Consider the following 16,834-nt stretch of genomic DNA (forward strand, 5'->3'; position numbering starts at 1 on the left):
GGAACCAAAATGATAATTTGAAGTTGGTGATTCCTGATTTACCAGATAGTAATTGTCATGACATTGAACCTGGGGATTATGTAATGATACGGAATTTTCTACGCTCAGGTTGCCTTATTGACAGATGGGAAGGACCATACCAAGTCTTATTGACTAGCACTACAGCATTGAAGGTTGCCGAGAGAGAGACTTGGGTTCATTCGTCCCACTGTAAGAAGGTTGCTGATCCAGAGAGGTCCCGTGATAAAGAACAGACGGTAGAGGAAGTTGTATCACTGGAGTGTCTGTTCCAGGAGGACTGAGGCGGCACCTGAGCTTTGAAAATCATAAGATCAAAAGCAGTTGTCGATTCCCTGTTCCCTTTTATTGTTTTTCTCCACTTCCCATCCCCTCTCCCTCAATTATTTTTTTCCCCCCTTCTCATTCTTCTCCGTTTCCTCCTATAAGATGGACTTGCCCCAAGAGACTGTGATCCGGATTTTCCTGTTGACCATGATGTTGACCAGAGCAGTCTGTTCCGGCGAGAATACCATGGAGGTCGAGAGAGGTTCTGGAATGGGTTCTGATGACAAAGATGGAGGCGTAGTTTTCCAAGAACAACTTAATCAACAAGTAAAGGCGAGTATCAGAAAACGATCCGATAGCATTGACAATAGAAGGAATTGTGAAGGATTGTTAGCTGAAGAAAACTGTATCTGTAGGCTCTGTGACAATGTAGTTGAGGATGGGTGCATCAAGAAATGCCAATCCAGTTTTAATATCCACATGGACCGGCATCCATTGAGTGACTATCACTCCTTAGTGGGTAGTGTGTTAAATCAAACAGATTGTTGGGTATGCTCTCAAGTACCTCAAGGTCATAGCAAATCAGGACTAGTACCATTTCCTTTAACGGTAGGGGAGGTACTTGAGCTAAAGGGTGGGAGACCGGTGGACAGGAGGTTTAATATCTCCAGCCCTCCTAGTTTGAAGCTCCACCAATATCATGTGGATAAGTCCCTAATATGTTTTAACATTTCCAATCCCCGAAAGCCGGGAAATTGGGAAGTGTCATGGAGTAACCAAACCATGACCTTTTCATATAGAGCAGATAGAATGCCTACAGATACAGAGCTTATACGCCACATAGCCAGTAGAGAAAAATCTTTCCGATATAGGTATACCCTAGGAAGTAGGATTACGAGAGTTGGAGAGGTATCACCAGGATACTGTGCACATATCGTACAAACGGATACGTGTACTAGACAGATGGGAGAATTAGGGGTAGGAGATTTCACATGGAGGATGTGTAATATGGTTATGTCAACTCCGTCCCATATGTTCTCCCCGATGATGCATATTTCATATGCGGGAGGAAGGCGTATAAGTGGCTTGCCCCAAACTCTGAAGGATTGTGTTATATTGGAAAAGTACTGCCTGAGGTTTTGACTGTATCACATGCCAAAATGAAAGATATACACCGTGGTGCCCAAGCTCCTTATACTCACACTCATTACGAGCACGTAGTTAAAAGGCAACTGACAGAAAGGACAGAGCATTCGGCCTCTGACATGATCCATGAATCCACCGGGATTCAGGTTCTACTTGCGCTAGATTTCACTCGCACCGCTAGAGGAGTGCTGAACTATAGGTACATATCTGCGCTTGCAAATTTGTTAGACAATATCACAGAGATGTATGATGACACTTTTAGGTATACTGGAAGAGAGCTTCAAGCTTATAAAACAGAACTGGTTCAGCATAGAATGGTTCTTAATTATCTCACGGCAGTAACAGGTGGATATTGTGTCACACTGGCAACGCAGTACGGCGTGAAATGCTGCACATATATTACGAATAGTACCGAGGACCCGGTCGAGGTCATAGACCAAAAGATGGACGATATTCTCCAATTAAAGTGGGAGTTTCGCAGGAGACACAATCTCACCCTTGCTGCTGTGGGTAATGAGCTGACTGGTTGGGTGTCATGGTTGAACCCGCGAAATTGGTTCTCTGGTTTAGGAGAATGGGCTCAAGGAGTCATAATGGATGTAGGGAAGTTTCTCCTATGTATCTTAGGTGTTGTCATAACGATTGGCTTGATATTTAGGTGCGTTCAGGCTTTAACGAAGTGCAAACGTAGTACCAGAGTAATGAGTCTAAGGAGTGAGGAAATTGTAATTCCAATGGATTTGATTTATGACCCAACGGTAGAAACAATGATGTGATGAAAAAGCGATTATACGGTCCGTTTCTTTCACCTGTTTTTCCGTTTTCTCCAAGGTAAAAAGACCCACTTGGACAAGAAATTTGATGATCCTGTATACAGACAACTGATGGATTAAAGAAGAAGTTTTGACAACCTTATACACAGATATTTGATGAACTATGCCATAGACCCCCAGTTTCCCTAGAAATTTTAAAATTACGCTAGCCCAACACTTTTGTAAGTCTATGGACATTGACAAAGCTTTTTGCCCACACCTTTTGGCAAAAGCCCAAAGAAGACTGCATTCAACAGACACCGAACAAGACCTCAACCGACAAATGTTCATTAACCTGACATAGAATACCACTGCATTTACCATAAGTGTTCTTTATCTTCATCTCTACAACCTTCAGGTAATGACACACATAGTCGATAGGGAATACAGGCACAGATATCAGCAATCACATATTCCCCCATTCATGTATCATCAACTAAAATGTGCTCCCCCATTTTGTTGCAACCAAAATCCGAAAAGAGCTCGGTAAAGTTTGACAGCCCATCCACAGACCCGTACCGCGGGATAAGAAGGAATTCAAATGTATACTTCGCAATACCTCGAAGCTTGATTTACAACACGTACGGCACGATGATACATGACCCCCCCCAAACATGGATTCATTCACACATGCTTCTGCTATCTCACTAGGTCATACCCTTTTCACACCTTCTTCTCTCCTCCCCTACCCAACCATGGAAATGTATTTACACCTGACATATATTTTTCTCTTTTTCAAATGTTTTAGGAAGTGGCAGTTATTGTTGACTGCCAGAGGGTGGACTGTCAAAGTCAGAAAAATATCACGATGCACACTGCCATATTTGCACCTCATGCGAACTCCCGCTGCGCGTGCAAGAGCTCTCCCGTGCGTGCGCATACTCGCAGTCGCGTGCACCCGCAGGCGCACGATATGCGGATTTACGGTAGAGTTTGTAGGCGTCTAGCGGGCGACTCAATCGATATATATTTTCACCATATAATGTATTTTGTAGATCATGGTCCCCTTGATAGATTCTGAAAGTTTAGTTAATATAGCATGTTCATGGACAAAGAGATCCCTCTTTGTTTGATACGAAGGGTCAGACATGGGTCATACAGTGGTGTTTAGTATCCATCGGAAGAGTATTTAATTAGCAATATTCCGGTGTTGGTTTGAAGCTGATTAATCGCTCGTGCGAATAGTTATGGACATAAGAAGTTTATGTACTTTTACTATTATTTGCACTTACTTATCCATGCGGCGGGAAACCTAGTTTCCCACCCATCTGAGCAGTTGGAAATGGTCTCAGCCCACCTGTATGAATCAACCTATGACCTCTTGTTATAATGCGAAGACGAATTCCTGTGTCCAATGAACAATGAGATTGTAGGGACCATTGAATTGTATTGTGTGTGGGGCATAAATAGACAAGCCGATCATATCCAGCTCACTCTCTTCAACGGTTCTCATCACTGATAATCGGGAGCTGGATATTCAGAAAGGCGCATGCGATCGTTCCCCTTGTGCGTAAGTTTTCTCCGCAATCATATTGTCTTTATTGTTATTGTGAGCCATATCTCTCTCTCTCTCTCTTCCTCTTTCTCTCTCATTTTCCCTTAAACGTAATTGTATTGTATTGTATTTCCTGTGTAGTTATCTGGTTAGTTAGTCTATGTTATATTGTAGTGTATGACTTGTATTGTATTATTCTTTTCCAAGTATAACATTCATATAAGGCGTTAGACCCTAAGCCCGGTATTTGTGTATTTCTTATAGTGTTAAGTATTCTCAGAGCGTCGAGTACGCTCGAACAGCTTTTAAGTTAATAAGGTTACACTGTGTTGCATCTACACTCTATCACTACATAAAGGTTTCACTGCATATTACATTGTTTATGGTTTAGATATAAAGGTTTAACATTGTGAGCGTTAGCGCCGCTGGTGATCTTCTCGTGGTCCCGAGCGTCCGCTACGCTATAGCGAAACATTACGTTAGTCGGCAGCCAGTAGCCTGCCTGCCTGTGATCTCTTGGCCGTGAGCGAACGTGACGCTTGAGCGTCTCGACTACGGCTAAGCGATTGTTACGCAACGTGCGTACCCTTACGGTACTCCATACGTCAATAGCGTACAGTGTTCTTAGACCTCTTAAAGGGTTTTAAATAAGATAAATATTTAGCTTTATCAATATGATACCCTTATACGACCCTACCACCTAGCTGTGTTATATCATCTTTATATATTTGGAACTATGGTCATGTGTTACTGCATTAGACTTTAGAAAATACTTTATTAGAAAATCCACTTCAAATCCACCTCAACTAGATCCAGATTTTAGGGTATTATTATCATCTAGAGGGTTCTTTGTGAAATCACAAATCAAAAACCCACTTCCTCCAATCTCTCAGCCTTTTGATCACATCCAGGGTGCTGCTGTTTCACCAAGTCTGAGCTATGAGTTACATGATATAACCATTTGTATTGAGAAAATGAATGCGAGGAAGATTCCATTCAACACAATACAAAGGACAACTACAAATATTCAGCAATTCCATCCAGTTTATTCAGTGCTCCAGCAGTTTTTCAAACCTTTATCGACATTTTTCTTCCCTAACAATTGTTTTTACTACACTTGGGTAATATGCTGGCTTACGTCCCTGATCTTGTATTACAAAGCCTGCATGTCAACTCAGTCACACAGTAACTCTATGAAAATGGTTCACATGCTAAACAGGAATGTGTACCCTACGAGCTCACAGTGATGTCATAATGGCACACAGGCCTATGAGCTCATAGTGATGTCATAAAGGCACACAGCCCTATGTAAAGGCTAGCTAGTCAGTGGCTGGCCATTTGTGGTGATAGTTTATCCCACAGCGCTACTCTCTGAGTATTTCGTGATTTATATTTGGATTACGACTGGTAAGTCTATCTTACCGTTTTTAAAACACTACGCATAGAGTCCGTCTAACTTCGGATGTGATTCTGCGAGAAGATCAGAAGAAATTACCCATCATGTCACCCTCCAGGATATTTATCCAAAAGATGGAGAATGATCTTCTTCAGCTGCTTAAGATCTTCTATTCCCCACTGTTAAGGGAATGTTTGCCTGAGATCATTGACAAGATGGCATCTGAGAAACTTATCCTTACCATCGATATGCTAAGTGAGGTCCTACGTTGCAAGGGGCTGTCCAGTTACGAGGGGCAGATAATCCTGGACTTTTTTTGCAAAAAAAGTCCTCTACCTTTTAGCCAATAAGTACACGCTGATTACCATCTGGGAGCTGCAGACCTGTATACAGGCGTCCTCGTGCCCCCCTCCGCTTTCAGCACTTACCACACTGGCAGCTGTAATATCCTATACAAGCGTGCCACTTAATTTCCTGAGTTATATGTTGCCTGGGATATATTCTTTCATGGAATCTGCAACTGATCCCAGCACACAGAGATCTCTGGCTATAATGATACACAATGCTGCGCTGGCCATGAAATCTGCTGCTGTGCTAGAGCCAGGAATAAAGGGACATTTCACCAGAGCCTGCGCCCTACTGAACACCTGGGAAACACAAAGCAGGCCTAATACTGATAATCAGGATATAATACTGGCCGCCACAGTACAAGTACAGTCTCTGCTGGATGACCCATCTACAACATCTATGTTGGGTACAGAGAAAAGAGGAACACCACTTCTTCCTTATGGAACAGGCAAATTCCATCAGCCAACTCAAACTGATGCAGCGTTCTCACAGTGCAGATCTGCCAATGACTATGTTAAATGGCTTGTGCAGACCGAGCGCTGGAAGGACAATTTTAATCATCTGATGCCTTTGTGGAAATCTAGCATCATCCACAACAAAATGACCATCACCATTATTTGTGCAGCACTACTGAGTTATCCAGATTGTATCACTGGACACTTTTATGATGTCATCATTAAGGAGATGTTACGCATGTTGGATGACATTGATAACAACATTTGCATGAAAATACTTGAAGGCATCACAAATTCCACCAGGGGATCACCAGACCAGGCCATGAGGTACAGAAATGTATTTATAACAGCTATTCTGCAAAAAATCCAATTGGCAAACATGGAACTGGTACCCATGCTGCTAAAAACATTACTGGCAGTAATACAGATGCGTCATCATAAGACATGGAAGAAGTATGACAAAGTCCTCCCCTACATCATAAGATTTATGGACTCTGGCCACCACGACATACAACTGCTATCAATGGTACTATTTGGAGAAATAGTTAACAGATATCGCGTGTTCCCATGGAGTCCCATCAAGAGGCTGATTACAGAACCGGTCCTCTCACTAATGATGATCAAACTTGGCAACCAGGACATGGACATTGTGTCTGCTGCAGTAGTCTGTCTCAACCGATGCCTTCCTCACCTGGGCTGCAGGGTCATGGTGCTGGAAGAGGGCAGTGACTGGCAGGACCCCAGATACGTACAGGCTATTTATCAAAAGTTGGCGAGGAAACATCTGCTTAAGCCAATGCTGCTATATGCAGTAGAAAATCTGGTCGAATATTCAGATATCTGGGCCACAGTCAGGTATATTAATGCTATGAGGGCATATATACCTTATGAGGAGATCACCTCGACAGACTACAGAGACTTGTGGAAGGGACTACAGAAAGCAAATCAAACATATTACCGTAAAGCTGTCAGAATGGTAATACAAGATCTTGGCCAGAAGTGGAAGTGTCTAGAAACAGCGACATGCTGAAGAGCTCACTATGTGGATTGCTGTTGGCTAGGTGAGCTACAGCAATAAGTGGGGATTAGGGCTACTGGCGACACCCCACCTAAAAAAAAAAAACGACATTGGGCAGCCACCTCATGGGTGTGTTGGAAGAGCTGCTAAGCTCTTAATTATTTTTCACATGTTGATAGTTACATCCAACTCACTGATAACTTCATCACTTGAAGATTTAAAGCCGGACAACACTGGGTGCTTCAGCTAGTGGTTGATATAGGTAAAACTAAGACCGGCGCCCTGCCATACTTTCAAAAAGGGTCAATGAGCACATGCCGAAAGAAAGGGGTGTGGTCTCACAAGGAAGGGGGCGTGGCCACATAATAGTACCCCCATTTTAAATTACACCACATAGTAGCACAATCTTATACATTGCACTGCATGTAATGCCCTTGATTCATATTACACCACATAGTAGTGTCCCTTATTCATGTTACAACACACAGTAGTAGCCCTAATGCCCACAGTAATAGTGCTACTTACACAGATAATGCTTAGAGTAGTAGTGCTGCGTTTACACATAATGTCCACATTAATAGTGCTGCTTACACACATAATGCCCATAGTAGTAGTGCCATTATACACATAATGCCCATGGTAGTAGCGCCCCTTATACACACAATGCCCACAGTAGTAGCGCTGCTTGTACACATAATGCCACAGTAGTAGCGTGCCTTATACACATAATGCCAACAGTATTAGTGCCCCTTAAACACATAATGTCCACAGTAGTAGCACTGCTTATACACATAATGCCCACAGTAGCGCCTATTATGCACATAATGCCCACAGTAGTAGCTCCCCTTATGCACATAATACTCACAGCAGCAGTGCCCTTTATACATAATACCCACAGTAATAGCGACCCTTATACACACAATGCCCCCACTAGATTAGTAGTGCCCCTCATACACATAATACCCATGTTTGTAGCACCCCTTATACACATAATGCCCACAGTAGTAGTGCCCCTTATACACATAATGCCCATGGTAGTAGCACTGCTTATGCACATAATGCCACAGTAGTAGCGCCCCTTATGAACATAATGATCACAGCAACAGCGCCCCATATACATAATACCCACAGTAATAGCGCCCCTTATACACACAATGCCGCCACTAGTAGGGCCTCTTATACACATAATGCCCACAGTAGTAGTGCCCCTTATGCACATAATACCCACAGTAGTAGCGCCACTTATACACATAATACCCACAGTAGTAGCGCCACTTATACACATAATACCCACAGTAGTAGCGAGTCTTATACACATAATGCCCACGGTAGTAGCGCAGCTTATACGCATAATGCCCACAATAGTAGCGTCGCTTAAACGCATAATGCCCTCGGTAGTATCACTGCTTATACATATAATGCCCACACTAGTAGCACCCCTTATACACATAATGCCAACAGTAGTAGTGCACCTTATACACATAATGCCCATGGTAGTAGCACTGCTTATATGCATAATGCCAATGGCAGTAGTGCTGGTTATATACATAATGCCCACAGTAGTAACGCGGCTTATAAGCATAATGCCCACGGTAGTAGCGCTGCTTATACACATAATGCCCACAGTAGTAGCGCCTCTTATAAAAATAATGTCCACTGTAGTAGCGCCCCTTACATGCATAATTCCCACGGTATTATCACCCCTTATATGCATAATGGCCTGGTAGTAGTGCCGCTTATATGCATAATGCCCACAGTAGTAGCGCCACTTATATATATAATGCCCACAGTAGTAGCACTGCTTATACACATAATAAACACCCACACTTTCTCTCTTTCCCTCCACTCCACTGACCAGATCTGTAGCAGCTCATCCTCACCCTCTGACACACAGCAGCCCTGGTCCTGTGTAGCTCCGCAACCTCAGTCCTGTGAAACTCTGCTCCTTCAGTCCCTGATCACTGATGGCAGGGGTTCTCAAACTCGGTCATCAGGGGCGCACACAGTGCATGTTTTGCAGGTAACCCAGCAAGTGCACACACAGGTGTATTAATTACTCACAGACACATTTTAAAAGGTCCACAGGTGGAGCTAATTATTTCACTTGTGATTCTGTGAGGAGACCTGCAAAACATGCACTGTGTGTGCCCCTGAGGACCGAGTTTGAGAACCCCTGACTGATGGGGATGGACGCTAAATTCAGGCTACCGGCACCACTGCCTGTCATACAGTGTGACAGGTGCAGCCGGCAGCAAAAGGGAGGGGACATTAGCAGGGTTGCAGAGCAGGGAGAGCGCTTCTCCCACTTGGCGCCTCCCTGCTTTGCATCCCTTTGCTGAGCGCTGGACCTGGTTAAAACCAACAGCAGGCATATTTCTTTACCATTTTCTTTCCAAAAATTTTGCCTAGTGCTATCACGGCAGCTTTTAATCAAGGGTTGCCAGACACTTCAGGGCTGATAACATGCAGCCGTAGATCACACGGGCTAAGGGTCCCATCCCAGAGCTGGCTCACCAGACAGAGGCAGCGGGACCTGCAATCATCATTGTCAGCCCAAGGTAATATCCTAGAGGGGTATAAGACAGCTAAGGGTCGGCAGGACTCAGGCGCGGTGATGCAGCAGCGGCCGCGATAAAAGTAATATCTCTAATCAATAAATCGAGGCCGCAGCTTCAGGGCCTACTCCAGAGCTGAGATTAGGAGAGCAACGATCTCCGCACTACTAATCCCAGGCGCCGGGATCCCTGTGGCAGTTTAACACTTAATGGCATACTTCCCAACTGTCCTGCTGGCGGCAGAACAGTCATGTTTTTCTGGGACTGTCCCCCCGCCCTTCCCAGTGTCTCACGGGAGGGGAAAAGGTTGTGGGATGCAACGTCACTGCAGCTTGCAGCAGGTGAATAGATACCGTGTGATGTGCATGGCATCTATTCACAGTGAAGGGAGAGCTCTAGAGACAGCCCAGTATGTTGAAGAGTGCTGGGGACGCCTCCAATGTGAGGCAAATGGGGGTTTGCCACTAGGCTCCACCCCTTCCGATGAGGCCCCACCTCCTTTTCGAAACGCACATGCCTCCGGTACTTGGAAGATCCCGATTTCCAGTTTAACAATGTTGGGAGGGATGCAATGAGACCGTACCCAATGAAGGGCAAGCACACAGATTTAGAGTTGCTGAAGGGGACAAGGAAACAAGGAGCAGGGAAAGCAAGGATAGTGTGGTAGATGAACCAGAGGATGAAGGGCCCTGCACCTGAGACCTTACATACTAAAGATATGTTTTTTTGCTGCTTTAGCATTCAGCGTCACACTAATGCTTTCTATCTTTTGAAAAGTTAATGCTTTGTATAAAGTGGTTAGCACAGCCATAAAGAATCAATTTTAGTTTTCTTCACCAAGAAATGATGTTCTGCTGAGAAAAAAAACTGATAAGACAACACTAAGTTTGTCCTCAAGTTCTCTCTTCTACCCCTTTCATACCAGCACCTCTGAACACGGGTTTTTGGCACATGAGCGCGCATAACCTGTGTTCATGTGCGGTGTGAATGGGAGCCGGGTCAATGCGACACGTTTCCCGTTCACTCTCTATGTAAGGGCGGCGCTTGGAGATCATGTGATCTCCAAGCGCCGCCCACGCCACGTCACTGCTGACGTCAGCAATCGGCAATATGCCGGGCTGCTAACTGTGGTGTGAAAAGCGCCTGAGGCGGGTCGCACCCTGCAATCTCCCGTGTCAGGCTCCTGGGTGCGATCCGCCTCAGGCAGTGTGATGGGGTATTACAGATTGCCATGATTAGTCATTTGTATATGTGTCACATAATTATCTGTTAAATACATAAAAATAGACAAAAAGAATTGAGTCTCAAAGCTTTTTATGGTACCAAAGCCATCCATCAAGAGAAACCTCATTCCTCTTCAGACTCCAAGACTTATTCTTTTGGATTGTATATTTATTAATTTTAGACATCAATCATTTTACTTTCCTGCTACTGCATTGGGCTGGTTAACTAAAAACTGAGCTCCTGTGCAGGGAGGCGGGGTTATAGCATCTTGGGAACAGTCAAAGCTTTTGAGCCTGTTGGTGCCTCGGATCAAGATCCTACTCTACACCCCAATGTCTCTCCTTGTGGAGCCCAGTGTACCTCGCAGAAAGAGTTTTAACAAAGGTAAGTTCTTACCATAAAACTCGTTTTAGCAGCATTGCAAACGCTAGGCCGCCGCCCTCTGGGAGTGTATCTTGGTTTAGCAGTATAGCGAACGAAAGATTAGCAGAACTGCTACTAAATAATTCCTTGCAGTTTCTGAGTAGCTCCAGACCTACTCCTAGATTGCAATCACCTCAGTCCGTTTAGTTCCTGGTTTGACGTCACAAACACGCCCTGCGTTCGGCCAGCCACTCCCCCGTTTCTCCAGCCACTCCTGCGTTTTTACCTGGAACGCCTGCGTTTTTTTAGCACACTCCCTGAAAACGGCCAGCTTCCGCCCAGAAACACCCACTTCCTGTCAATCACACTACGATCACTCGAGCGATGAAAAAACGTTGCTTGAGCTTGTGCAAATCTCCAAAGTTTTGTGTTAAATTACTGAACGCATGCGCGCTGCGTACCATTTTTCACCTAATCGCTCCGTTGCGAAAAACGGCAACGAGCGAACAACTCGGAATGACCACCATAGTTAGTACTTGACAATTGCTATTCAAAGATAATATTTATGTGTACCAGAGCCAGTAGTTAGGATAGCATAATAGCATATAACCATACGCAATCAAGAAACCCACTGGAAACATTATTCTGTCCTCTTTCTGGTTCCCACGATCAGTCACAAGGGGGCTTATTTCCAAAATCCTCCAGACCCCATATAAAGTCCCCCCAGACCCAGCCGACTGGGTGAACTTTACTTCAGGCATGGTAGATAACGGAATGCTGTGGATTAAAGCTTATTGTTTATAATACCATCATATTTTCTCTCGCACCCCATTTTCCCAATTCTTGCCAGCTAATTCCCCAGGTGTCCATTAATCAGTATGCTTGGGTAAGGTTCTGTCTGTTTTAAAATCTGTGTGATAGCTGGCGACAAAGGATGCGAGCCGTTCTCATGTTTTTGTGAGTCAGTGTAGGGACTGGCCACAAGGGACTGTTGCCATATAGGTAATTGTCCGCACTTAGTATAATATTAGGCCAATAGATGTTGTCTGAATCAAAATATAATTCATTATAAATAGGCGATGTTACCATAGTGGACAGTATACTGGATATATATAGTAAGGAATAGATATGAAATAAGTTTTAATGTATGAGGTAATGTTTAGCTGATTTAAGAGATTAGGTTTGTGTATGTGTTTATATAGATATACTGTATATTTGTGTTTTACTGCAAGATGGTAAAACAGTGTAGGGAACAGGTTTATTCTGCTCTAGCCATAAATAAGGCTAGAGAGGTCACAGTAAGATCAAGAGTCATTGTAGAGAAAAGGTATTAGGCCATAAATGATAATAGGTGTGTGACAGAGCTCTGTTGGTCATTGGAATTCCCAGGTGTGCTTACAGTAGATCAGAATCAAGATTGCAATACCTATCGCAATTATAAAACTGGTTTGTCTATTGTCCAGTAAAGGTTAAAGCTAGGGAGCATAAATTAACTACTATGAAAAGAGATCACATCCATTGATAAAACATGGTGTAACCCACCCCAGGAAAACTTGTCAATACAACAGAACTTTGGATGAAAAGACATTCCAGATTTTATAATACTATACTTGCTTAAGGCAGTGTGGACACCACACTTTTATGACACCATGCCTCTGTGAACAGGACACGACAGCACAGTTCAATGTTTGTTTTATTACACCTTGGAATCTGACAAACCTATAATTACCTATTCCATTGGAAACTATGAGAATATGATAGTTTGAATTGGTAAAATATGGGATAAAAAGCAGCAGGCTTTTTAGTTAGAGGAAGAAAGGAGGAAGGAGAAGGAAGGAAGTCAGTCAGGAGGAGAAGTCATGGAGAACATGCAGAAGGAATGATTCTTGGGATGGCAATCTTTAACTTGCAAGTATACATTTTATGTTAGCAATTGAAACTGTTTGTGAAACTTATGTCATGTTGTTTTATGTTATGTAACGAAGGAAGCTTAATATAATAATTAGTATATATATCACTACTGTGTATATCTTATTCTGTACGATTTGATCTGCCTGTAAATAAAGAATCATATAAAAAGAGCGGTAATATTCAAGCTTGAACTCTCTTTAAGGAATCTTAACTTCATAATTTCATAAGTCATATATATATATAAGGACTGCATATATTTATCAGCCACTTAGTAAGCCTGACATAATATATTTGCAGATATATATGATAAACGCATATTAATTAAAATATATCCATATATTAAATACCATATATGATATAATAAATATTAATATTCATAAATATGATTCCATAAATCAATATTGGCGACCATGAAGGGACTTGTTATTACTGAATCTGATTATCTGATTTATAATATTTATGACGAGTAGCAAATGCTATAAGCTGGCTACCAAATCTGCAGAATCACTGTGGGGATGTATCTATGAAAATTTATTACCATTGTGTAATGTCAATTTTGTATTCTGTATAACCTAGGATAAATGTGTTAGTGCAATATACGTTATTTTAACTAAAATAATATCTATTAGGAAGCAGCACCAATGGCTGTAAGCCTGCTGGCAAAGTACAAGATCACAGTGGAATAGGTTACAAATGAGAATAAAGAATTTAAAGGCCTAGAATAGAAAATGTGCACAGTGGAAATGAGTATTTCCAAATAAATGTATAAATGTACCAGGTATTAGAGTTTAACCTTAAGACACCGGTCAATCTTAAGGAGAGGATACCTTCAGTACTAAAAACAAAGAATATATAAATTTAGCATTGCAATGTTAAATATGCAAAAAGTTGCAGCAGCATTAGGAAAAATGCGCAGAACTGCGGCTTTAGAAGCCAAACAGAAATGTAAAGAAGAATCAGGTTCACGTCTTCGTAAGGCGTGCCTGACCATTAATGCAAAAATGCATTCATTATTTAAGTCCCTTAAACAGGAAAATAAACAGAAAAAGATTAAGTCAAAAGCAAAAAGTCTGGCAGTTTGTAATCAAATTGTCAAGATCTCTCATGAAGAGATAACATCCAGCAAGCAAGCTGAGGTTATGGAAACACCTAACAGAAATAGTGTAGTATGTGAGACACTGTCTACAGGATTCAGAAATGACTTAATCAGTCAAGATCCTAAAATGAATAAAAGTTACATGTTGCAGGACTGCATCAATGTGCAGCGCATGGAGTCTGTTATGGTCACACAGACCACAAGCAGAACAGCCTCTGTGGTAAAGGAAGAAAGTAGCAATGTGCAGGATGTGTCTATCATCAGACAGCACATTAATGTAAAGGAGGTAGCAGCAATAGGAGATGTCCCCTATACTGTGTCTAGTAAGGGGGAAGATCAGTGTAATTCAGATTATGAGTATTCTGCTGAATACACTCTCAGAGTTCCCAATGTAAATGAAGAATTTGTTATGCCCTTAGGCAAAGGTGAATTGTCAGCAGACTTAAACACTGATAGCTGCAGTACAGTGCACACAGGGGTGGAGAAGTTCTCCATGGTGAAAAATCCAATGGTAACCAGAGTTGAAAACCCTGAAATGTATTCACCTGGGAACATGTTTAAAGGGAAAATCCATGAAATTAATTCAGGAATGCATGTTTACAAACAAAGTTCCCAAACTTATGTAACCCCCACCGAGCACTCAGAGACTTCTAGTGATGGTGCAAATGTTTGCATGCTCTCAGAGAGACCACATGCAGTGTCATTCTGCAAACCACACACCAATTAACAATGACACAAAGTATCACCAGGATGAGAATCTTTTTATGCCCTGGTGCCATAACCATTTTATTACAGGTGTGGAAAGACAGAAAGCCCTGGGACCTGCAATACATATTTGGCAAAGTCTAACAAGTTTCTCTCCCCACAAAAGTAGGTTTTTTCAGAAGCTCCAAGATTCTTCCAGACTAAGGAGCCATGCCAAGCAGCAAACGCTATGGTTGAAGACAGTCTGGGCCCAGGCTGCGTCACAAGGGATAATCCTGGCAACCTGTATACAGAATGGTGCAAGACTCCAAAAAGACTCCAATTTACAAGGGAAAAGGTCTTCATTAACCCTTTCATCGCTGCTATCCAGCAAAATCTACATAGCATCCCTAAAGACTGATATATGGACAAATCCTCAAGGAGTTTTCCAGTTTCACAAGAAAGGGGAAGGTTTTCATTAACCCATTCATCACAAGTAATCATTACTTGTCTTTCAAACAACATGTACACCCCCACAACAGTGTACAGCACATCTCATCACTGTGATTATACAGAACTGTCTCATCCCTTCATATACCATAATCAAATATATGTAAACATTTGTCTGATATATATATATATATATATATATATATATGTGTATGTATATATATATATATATATATATATATATTTTATATCATTGTATTATATACCTTGTAAATATTTTATGTTTTTTTTTATATATTACACAGTAGATACTACCTATGCTTCCTTCGTAAAAGCTTCAAAAGTAATTAAATATCTAATACAGGATGGTATACCACGTTTTAAACAAATTGGGCCAAGATTATTAAGTGGGATGAATAATTCTCTTAATACAGACTGTAACAAGTCTAAGAGAATTAATTGTAGCATAACAGGGTCACTGTATATGCACATGGCTGCATATAAAATGATACTGGATGGAATTAGATATAGTCAAAGCCATTCCTAAATGATATTTAATATCTGTTTGAAGCAAAATTGTATTCATTTATTGTATTGATAGGATGTTACTATATACACATCAAAAGCATTTTAAATAATTATTAGTCAAAATATAGGTAGGATAGAAAACGCCTTTATATGGGTTAAACTGGTATAGGGTTATTTAAGATTTAGATGTATAAATAGGTTCAAGGTAGAATAAGGAGACTTAAGACTGCATGGTAATTTATTCAGTGAGGAAATACAGAACAGAGTAGGTGTACTACTCACAGCCATTTGTGGTACTATTGCCTGAAGACAATTAAGACCTACTATTAACAAGCAAGGAAAGAAAGAAAGAAAGAAAGAAAGAAAGAAAGAAAGAAAGAAAGAAAGAAAGAAAGAAAGAGAAAAAAAAAAGACTGTTTTTTTAAAGACCATTACTGAGGGTCGTCAGGTCGTCACAAGTACTGAATGTTCAAGACACAGCACTCGACGTACACAGCCCTCTGCCTCAAACAGCGAAATGGCAAGCAAAGGAGCAGCTGCTATGAAGAATTCTACTTCAACTGCCTCCATGATGCAAACGTAATACGTCCCCAATGACAAGCAAACCACGCAGATGACAGTCTTCTCCCAGTAAATTGCTACAGCCAAGAACAGCAAAAGAAAAAAAAAAAAGAGGTCCAAACGTATTGTTCCAAATACAGGAAAAAGGGTCTACAATTGGGCTATGGTATTCCAAATGTCTGTAGAAATTAGTTTTCCTCATGAATACTGAATAAAAAACCTCAGTCTTGTCTGCTTTAGTTAAAAAGTAAAATAAGGTTAGGTAAGCTAAGAGTTTTTAGAGATTTTTAAATTCACAATGGTTATTATTATTACACTTATGGTTTATATTATGGTTACAACAAAAGTTATGTTTGAAGAAATATTTTGAAATGTATTTGGAAGCAATTACGCTAGTTTAATGTGTGGCCAATCAAAATAATTTCTCATGGCCACAAGGGGGCGACTGTTGCCATATAGGTAATTGTCCGCACTTAGTATAATATTAGGCCAATAGATGTTGTCTGA

This window comes from Pseudophryne corroboree, chromosome 7, assembly GCF_028390025.1.
Source record: "Pseudophryne corroboree isolate aPseCor3 chromosome 7, aPseCor3.hap2, whole genome shotgun sequence".
NCBI classification, from domain to species: Eukaryota; Metazoa; Chordata; class Amphibia; order Anura; family Myobatrachidae; genus Pseudophryne; species Pseudophryne corroboree.